We start from the raw sequence: 9705 nt of genomic DNA, 5'->3' as shown, positions 1-9705 counted from the left end.
AAAGGGATGGTGTTTTACTTAGGCTGCAATGAACAGTAAAGAAAAAATGGGAGGTAGCTAAACTATAACTAAACTGGGAAAAGCTAAACTAAACCAAACACTAAACACAGAGAACACAGAGCATGATGTCTGGACATGGAGTAAACCTGAAACATGAATATCAAAATGTGCCGCATGGAGAACAGGAACATGGCGCATGGTGAACAGACTACCTGACAAAAAACAAAGGGAAACTGACACAATATATATACAGAGAGATGACGAGGGAAGTGGAAACACATGGGGAACACAGCTGGAATGAATTGACATAATGACACAGGTGAAGCAAAACTAAACACAGGAGGAGAGACTGCCAAAATAACACAGGAAAAATGCAGACTAAGACATATGGGCTTGAGGGGGACTGGGGCTGGGGTAAGAACAGACATGGGGACAAAAAGACTGAGGAGATAGAGAGGGTGAGAGAGCCAGGGACAAAGTTCAAATACTGAGCTTGATTGTTGATAGACGACAGACGGGCCTACCAAGGGTTTCCAAAGACCATGCCCACTGGTGGAAGAAATTGGTTAATGACCATTCATGGTCACACTTGTTCAGATGGGAAAAGGGATGGAGTAGCAAAAAGGAGAGGGAGAGAGAGAGAGATAGCGAGAGAAAGCAGGTGCCACCACAGAAGGTCTCAGAGGACAATGACACAGCCAGGTGTTGCTGATCAAATATACTTGATTAAATTATGTCAGCAAATGTGACTGCCTCTATAAAAACACAAATTCTGGCAGTTTTCTGGTCTGGACCATTCAGCTGTGTGTGAACACAAGGCCACAATCTTCTCAGGAGTGGACATTTCTGCAAAATCACCCCAAGGTCACACTGTGCAGTGCTCAAAATAAACTAACAAAGACAAGCTCTGGTAAATTAATTTATCACCCCTGCTTGTTTAGATGGGTTTCCAGGATAAAGCTTCTTCTATTAAAAAAATAAATAAATAAAAAAGAAAGGAAGAAAGAAAGAAACATGGCAGCACAAATGAGGTTTGTAAGTTGCATATGAAGAAATGACAAGACTTTTAGGGTACTGACACCCAGACATATGAGACAAGAGCCAAGTGTTTGGCCATAATACACAGCACCATGTTTGGGGACAAAGAGAGGTGTGATGATTCTGCCTTGTTTTGCAGCCACGGGACCTAGACACCTCGAAGTCATTGAGTTGACTGTGAACTCCTCTTTATACAAAGTATTCTAGCATCAAAGGTGAAAAGGAATTGGTATTGCAATGGCCCCATCAAAGTCCAGATCTCAACCCAAGTAAACTGCTGTGGTGGGACTTAAAGAAAGCTGTACATGACAAAACTTCAATGAGCTGAAGAATTGTGGCAGAGAAGAGTTGGACAAGATTTCCACATAACAATGTGAAAAACGAATAAAGTCTATAGAAAACCATTACTTTAAGTTATTGTTGCTAAAGGTGATTTTACAACCTATTAAATCATAGGGTGTACTGTTTTCCACGGGACTTTGTGTAGTCCTGTGCGTAGTCTTTTTCACATGACTGTATTACAGGAATTCATAGAGGAAATTTCTTCAAATTTACATCCAGAAGCATTACTTATCTGAAAGAGATTTGTACATGAAAGCAGCCAAAATTCCACCCTGTTGTTACATTGTCTTATAAACAACTAGGAAACATCTGATATGAGTTGTTAGTGATAAAAGAAGCTAAAACAAAGGCAATTGTCCACTGTCCTGCTCTTTAACTGATTATTTGGGGTATTTCATAAATAAAAGACATGAAGAAGTCCATCTGTCCCTATGTTGCTGTGTGTTATTATATGTAGAGTTTGCACGTTCTTGTGCATGCAGGGGACTTAGTGGAAAAGGTTCACAATCTCTGATCTGGGCTCATTATAGCTTTAGGTCCATTTCCTGAGCAGAAAGCAGGTTTACTCAGCTAAAGTTCTCCCTACTTTCCTATCTAGGTGCAGGATTACTGTGACAGGACTTGGCTTCCATAAGCCAGAGGATTTTCCCTCAAGAAAACGGGAGAGTGTAATTTGTTCCAGGAGGGTTCTCCAGAGGTGCTGTGAACAGAACTGAACAGGACTTTAAAGGTGAGTGAGTTATTCACAGAAAACTGAAAATGAACTGAACACAGAAAACCTGAACAACACTACCACAAGAGCGGGTTAACAATCTGGCAGTGTACAGTGGTAAAGCCAGAGTTCAAATACTGAGCTTGATTGTTGATAGACGACAGACGGGCCTACCAAGGGTTTCCAAAGACCATGCCCACTGGTGGAAGAAATTGGTTAATGACCATTCATGGTCACACTTGTTCAGATGGGAAAAGGGATGGAGTAGCAAAAAGGAGAGGGAGAGAGAGAGAGATAGCGAGAGAAAGCAGGTGCCACCACAGAAGGACTCAGAGGACAATGACACAGCCAGGTGTTCCTGATCAAATGTACTTGATTAAATTATGTCAGCAAGTGTGACTGCCTCTATAAAAACACAAATTCTGGCAGTTTTCTGGTCTGGACCATTCAGCTGTGTGTGAACACAAGGCCACAATCTTCTCAGGAGTGGACATTTCTGCAAAGTCACCCCAAGGTCACACTGTGCAGTGCTCAAAATAAACTAACAAAGACAAGCTCTGGAAAATTAATTTATCACCCCTGCTTGTTTAGATGGGTTTCCAGGATAAAGCTTCTTCTATTAAAAATAAATAAATAAAAAAGAAAGGAAGAAAGAAAGAAACATGGCAGCACAAATGAGGTTTTTATGGTGATTCTGCCTTGTATTGCAGCTACAGGACCTGGACACCTTGCTGTCATTTGGTTGACAGTAAACAATGAGTAATTGAGTATGTTTGTTTGTGCATTTTCACATGATATTTTGATGAAGTTTGAAGTCCCTTCACTGTCCTTTTACTAGGTCTATTCTTATGTGTACTTTGGATTTATTTCCAGCTCAGCTAAGCATGAAGTGTGTTGTGATCTTTCTGAAAGAGCTAATTTAAAATATAATATTATTTTAAAAACAAATGACAGGTTCAGTTTCTGAAAGTAGGTTTACAAAAAGTTCCCAAAACTTCACTACTGTCCATAAAAAAGTTTATTTTAAGCCAGTTTCTTTTCTAAACACAGACTGACTGATGTCATAAACATAAACTTTTCTGCTGTGTTGTACCTTTTGGCACTACCGTGTTACAGTTCAGAAACCTCATTACATCTCCTCTTTGGGCTTAATGAGGATATCAGGTTGGCTCCCAATTGTGGTCTCATCCAAAGTCTGACTCATATACCTTTTAGAGAGGATGCACTGAGCTCCTCTGTTTAGATGTTGTTTCTCTAAAGAATTGAGCTTTCTGTTTTGTCACTGTTGCTATAGAATTTCAGAGGTCTTGGTTTAATCAAATAAATGAGTCAAACCATACACATTTCCTCCCTTTCTAATGGTGTCTCTTAATTGAACACTCAAAGCCATGCATTCATCATCATTATCGCTGAAGGAGATAAACACATTCATTCCATTAGAATGGCTGCCATTCATTACCGCTGCTTTAAGGTGCAGCGTTACCTGGAATTGTCTGTCATGTGCATACAAGCTCACAGCATCTGCATTAACAATAGAGCAATGAAGCTGATGAACTACAGTGAAGTTGTAGAAAGAAGTTATGAAGAGAGGTAAAGATTAGTGAGCAGAGTATGGATTTTGGCCACAAATAAGCAATACAATGTTTGCTTTGAGAGTGCTGATCAAAAAGTAAAAGTAAAGATTGCAGTTTCGTATGTAAGTAAGTACAATTTTATTTATATAGCACCTTTCAAGATAAAAATCACAAAGTGCTTCACAGAAGCTAAAACCTAAAAATAAACATCAACCAAAAGCGAGTTTAAAAAGATGAGTTAGCTGTTTTTTAAAAGCAACCACGGAGTCCACAGATCTCAGGCTCAAAGGGAGAGAGTTCCACAATCTGGGGGCCACAGTTACAAAAGCTTTGTCGCCTAAAGTGTGCCCACTTTAGGCTGACTCTGAAAACTACAGCTTCATCTCAGCTAAGTCCAGTCACTGCACTCCATTTCACATTGCAGAATCCAGTGACTGATGTCAGAATCACTGTCCATCCTTAGTACTTAGAGCTGAGGAGTAGTGTCGCATTAGGAAGTTGGCAGGAAACTTTCCCCTTTTCTGTCTGCATTGGTGATAGGCAGGCTGACTGAAAAGATCAGGTGAGTGTCTCTGTGGATGATGACTGCAGATGACATTTCACTCTGTAGAGAGAGCAGGGAGCAGGAATGGTGAGCATGTGAATGTGGATTAGTTTCAATTAAAGATCCACTTTTCAGTCAGCCAGTGACTTGATTCAGATGTGACCAGCTCATCGGCCTTGTATATACCTTATCTGAGTTCTAAGCCATAATTGCTGACCACCCCACGCCAAACTCTAGACAAACATACAGTGTGGGGTTGACATGTTCTCCCTATGGGTTCTCTCCAGGCTTCTTCCCAGAGTCTAAAGACAGGAGATTAGTGAGGTTAGGTTAATTGGTGATTCTATATAGCCCATAATGAATGTAAGTGCAAATGGTTGTCTGTCTTTCTGCGTTATTCCTGCAACAGACTGGTGACCAGTCCAGGGCACACCCTGCCCCTCACCCCATGTAAGCTGGGACTGGCTTCGACCCCCCTTCGACCCTAAAATGGATAAGCATAAGAAATTGGAAGGATGTATGTTTTTCTAAGTCCTAGCAATATAGAAAGTAATAATTCTAACTGAAACAAATAAAAAAAATACATAGGGGCTAGGGTTTGGGTTACCACCTATGATGGTTTAGCTCTCAGAGGGTTAATTTACTTTTGCTGTATCTTGATGTGATGGTTTTAAGAAAGCAATAATACACTTTATTCTTTACAGTTGCCCAAAGTACTTTAGAAAGGCTGTAGCAAATTGATCCTGATTTAGGGAAAAGTCTGGGCAATGTTTTATTAGAAATTGAAATTGAAATTGAAAACAAAAGAAAAAGAAAAAGAAAAATATTATTAGTGAAAGGAATGTTTGGTGAGAGCTGGAAGTATCTCAGTTAAAGATGCCGAGATTAGTGTTGTGAGTGCCAAGCCTGGACCGATTAGAAGTGAACATATATGAAGGCCGTGGCCATTTGGAGGGACAAGGACAAGAGAATGTCCCCAGGTGGTGATCCTTAATGCAAAGCAGAGGATCGTGTATACACCTGCACCACAACGGTGCACCAGCTAACATTACCACGGGCAAACTAATGTCACTAGAATGACTAAAAGCCTCCCAAAATGTACTCAAGTACAATAACATTTTGAGATGATTCTACAGTGTTGGTAGAGGTTAGTGCTTTCTGATTGGTTTCTTCAATTTTATTTCTTCATTTGGCAGATGTCACAGATCAGTCAGGAGAGTCTTTTTCATTCCAGACCTAATTCACAGAGATTTTCATGGTTCCGCCTTTGAAACAAGAATGCACCTTTGACTAAATGCATGTCCCTCAAAGCAGCAATATTAAGGTTGCAAATCAGTGGCTGTGTTATTCGCATGACACATTAAGTAGGAAATTACCAGTGAGCCACCAGTTGCATCGAGGATCTGCAGTCTGTGGGGGATCGATCTTTGGTGTCTCACTAAAAGCCACATCCCTTGGTCCCATTATGGTTAAACTCATCTCTGGGTTTATTGTGATGGATAAATCAGCTACAGCCCCACTGGGAAGGTTCTCCCTGAGTATGATATACACACAACATGCTTCCTTTATCAGATTTCACGCACCAACTTTCTATAGCCTGTTTTCAATCTTCTACATCACACACAATTCATTCCCCTCACAAATCTCAGCTGTCATGGGTGTTTGCTGAAGACTAAAGGAGAACAGAGACATATAAACCACTCAGGGGAAAGAAAATTTGAAGCTGCAAATTACAGGGCTAGAGTTAACCTTTCCATCATTAAATTATGCAGATGTAACATCGCCAGCTAATAGTGTTTATAGATGGATGCAGATCAGAGTCCCACAGGAGCTGACATACAAATTAAAAAAATTATCTAAAGATCATCACATCCACTGTTGCGGATGAATGTCAGGCTGGGATGACAGCCAAAACCTTCCCAACCCATAAAGAACACTGTATTAGGCCAGCATGTGTGCTCTAATGACACATTTATGAATGTTAATACTGATAAGTAATTGGAAGAGCATATGGGTATGAAAGCCATAACTGACGTGCTATGGAGACAGGAAGCAATAAAAGCCTTTTTCTCATGGGTGAAGAGGAACTTTTTGTATTAAAAGTAGGACTCACAGCCGAATGCAGATGTACGTAAAAGCCTTTAATGCATGTGTTAAGTAAGTGATTTATTTAAAGAAAAGTGGCCAAAAAACTGGCATAATCAGAATTTGAAAAACTCTGATGTATGAAATAACAAAAAAATATTTAGTTTAATAAAAAATTAAATACATTAAGACAGAATGAAGTTGAAATGACACAGTAAGTTCTTCATGATGTGACTCTCGCTGATTTGTCATATCCTGCTGTCAAGAGGCTCAGGAGAAAGACATCACAGCGATTTCCAGTCAATTAAGAAGGATATTTGGTGTTCTTCCTGTTGGAAGCTTCCTGACTAAACACAGAGAAGATGAATGTGTTCAGATCGGAAAAGGATAACCAGTAAACACCATGTTTTACAGAGTGTAGTGCTGGTAATGGTGGACAGTGTTTGTCTACTCATGCTTGCATGGCAGCCACTGAAGATTCAAAGCGTTTATTGTCATGTGTACCAAGTAAAAGCATTTCTCTGTACAATGAAATTCTTTCTCTGCTGTCCACACACAGATGCCGGTTAATATGTACAATAGATAAAATACTGAAGAAGAATCTCATTTAACCACCACTGAATGTAGCGTGAGGTGAGATCTGGCCCTATCTTTTCTAGGTATCAGCAAAGAAGAGAATGTCATCCAGCTAATAAATTTAAACCATTTATTAAAATAAAACAAAAAGGACGCATCAATTTCAGTAGTCCTTGTTTGTCCATACAGTGATGTGAATAAAGTGTTTGCCCCCTTCCTGATTTCCTGTTTTTGTATGTTTGTCACACTTTCAGATCATCAAACAAATTTAAATATTAGACAAACATAGCACGAATAAACAAAAAAATGCAATTTCTAAATGAAGGTGTTTATTATTAAGGGGGAAAAAAATCCAAACCAACATGGCTCTGTGTGAAAAATTGACCTCTAAACCTAATAATAGGTTGGGCCACCTTTTGCAGCAACAACTGTAATCAAGCATTTGCAATAATTGGCAAGAGTCGTTTACAGCCCTGTGAAAGAATTTTGGCCCACTCATCTTTGCAGAATTGTTGTAATTCAACCACATTGGAGTGTTTCTGAGCATAAACCACCTTTTTAAGGTTATGTCACAGCATCTCAATCGGATTCAGGTCAGGACTTTGACTTGGCCACTCCAAAGTCTTCATTTTGTTTTTCTTAAGCCATTCAAAGGTGGACATTCTGATGTGTATTTTGGATCATTGTCCTGCTGCAGACCTGAGGTGTGCTTCAGCTTGAGGTCACAAACAGATCGCTAGACATTCTCCTTCAGGATGTTTTGGTAGACAGCAGAATTCATGGTTCATTTACCACAGCAAACCTTCCAGGTCATGAGACAGCAAAATAGCCCTAGCCCATCACACTATCACCACCATATTTTACTGTTGGTATGTTCCCTTGCTGAAATGCTATGTTACTTTTAGCCAGATGTTATAATAATAATAATGGATTGGATTTATATGGCGCTTTTCAAGGCACCCAAAGCGCTTTACAATGCCACTATTCATTCACTCTTGCATTTACACACGGGTGGAGGCAAGCTACGGTTGTAGCCACAGCTGCCCTGGGGACACACACCTTCCAAAAAGTCCAACTTTTGCCTCATCAGTCCACAGAGTATTTTCCCAAACATCAGCAAAATGTTTTCTGGCAAAACTGAGATGAGCCTTTACGTTCCTTTTGCTGGGCAGTAGTTTTTTTTTTATCTTGGAACTCTGCCATAGAGGCCATTTTTGCCAAATCTTATGTTGGAGTCATGAACACTGACCTTAACTGAGGCAAGTGAGTCCTGCAGTTCTTTGGATGTTGTTCTGGGGTCTTCGCTGTGCTCTTGGGGTAATTTTGGCTGGCCACTCCTAGGAAGGTTCACCACTGTTCCACTTTTCTGTAAGTCATTGCTGAGTCGTTGTTTTTTCACACAGGGCCATGTAGGTTTGGATTTTTTGCCCCCTTAATAATTCACACCACCTATATATAAATTCCCCTTTCGCCCCTGCAGGCGGACTTTATCCTTCAAGCTCGGGTCCTCTACCAGAGGCCTGGGAGGGTTCTTGCGCAGTATCTTTCCTGAGATCTGCTGGAGCCACTCGCCTAGCTTGGGGGTCACTGCACCAAGTGCTCCAATTACAACTTGGAACACTGTTACCTTCAGCCTGCACAACTTCTCCAGCTCTTCTCTGAGCCCTTGGTTCTTCTCCAGCTTCTCCTGTTCCTTTTTCCTGATGTTTTTGTCATTTGGTATTACTACATCTATCATTACAGACGTTTTCCTCTGCTTGTCCACCACTACTATGTCCAGTTAATTAGCCATCACCATTTTGTCCAACTGTATCTGGAAGTCCCACAGGATCTTAGCTTGGTCATTCTCGACCACCCTACGGGGCGTCTCCCATTTAGACCTCAGGACAATTACTCTGTTCCGTAGTAGGGATACATAGCCAGTCTTTCCAATGATCTCACTGAGGGGCTTCAGGCAGAACATCAGTGGGACAGCACATCTCCTTGGCAGATCCTGCACTTGATGCTTGTGCTATGGGCTTGAAGTTGGCCTCTAGTGTTGTCCGCCACATCCCCATTGAGTTCCTGAAGAAGGCTCTTAGGGTCCTGTTGATGTTGGGTCCTTGTACAATTCTAGGCATTCCAGGATCCAGGTATGGGGCATAGAGTCATAGGCCTTCTTGTAATCAATCCAGGCAGTGCACAGGTTAGTTAGACTAGTCTTGCAGTCTCAGGTGACTGCTCTGTCTACCAGTAGCTGGCGTTTACTCGTTTCCTTATATAAAACTTGGTCAAGAAACCATATGGCAATTGATAAAAAAGAACTGAATCAATAAGCATATTCGATAATGGCATTAGTATCATTAAACCCCTATCAATTACCATCCCTAGCAAGGGCATAACTTGAGATTGTCTGATCATTGTTTTTCTCCAGCATAGCCTGACTAGAAATGTTATGCTGGCTTTGATAGGAAAACGGTCTGCTGCTTTAGGTTCTGTGTGTTTTATTATGCAGTTAATATCTTCTTTCAAAAAGCCTAGGAACAGTTCAGCTATACTGCTCAGACAAGCACAACTGTCTTCTTTATGTAAACACACACTTGCAGAATCTATACTTTTTTGCATAATAGCAAATATGCTTGAATATGCTGAGTATGTTTGACTATACGGAGCCTGTGTTGTTGAGTTGCAGGGCCATGTATTAGGACTCAAGGCTGCCCTAACTGCTGCAGCCATCCGTGCCCTCGAGTATACCAAAGAATCCGACTCATCACAAAGCACAGCTCAGGCGCAGCACTCCTAACTAATGTAGAGGTCATTCAGAGAGCTGATCACAGCAAGATGAAGGGGAAGCA

This window comes from Neolamprologus multifasciatus, chromosome 17 (assembly GCF_963576455.1).
Source record: "Neolamprologus multifasciatus chromosome 17, fNeoMul1.2, whole genome shotgun sequence".
NCBI classification, from domain to species: Eukaryota; Metazoa; Chordata; class Actinopteri; order Cichliformes; family Cichlidae; genus Neolamprologus; species Neolamprologus multifasciatus.
This window is presented reverse-complemented; position numbering follows the sequence as displayed.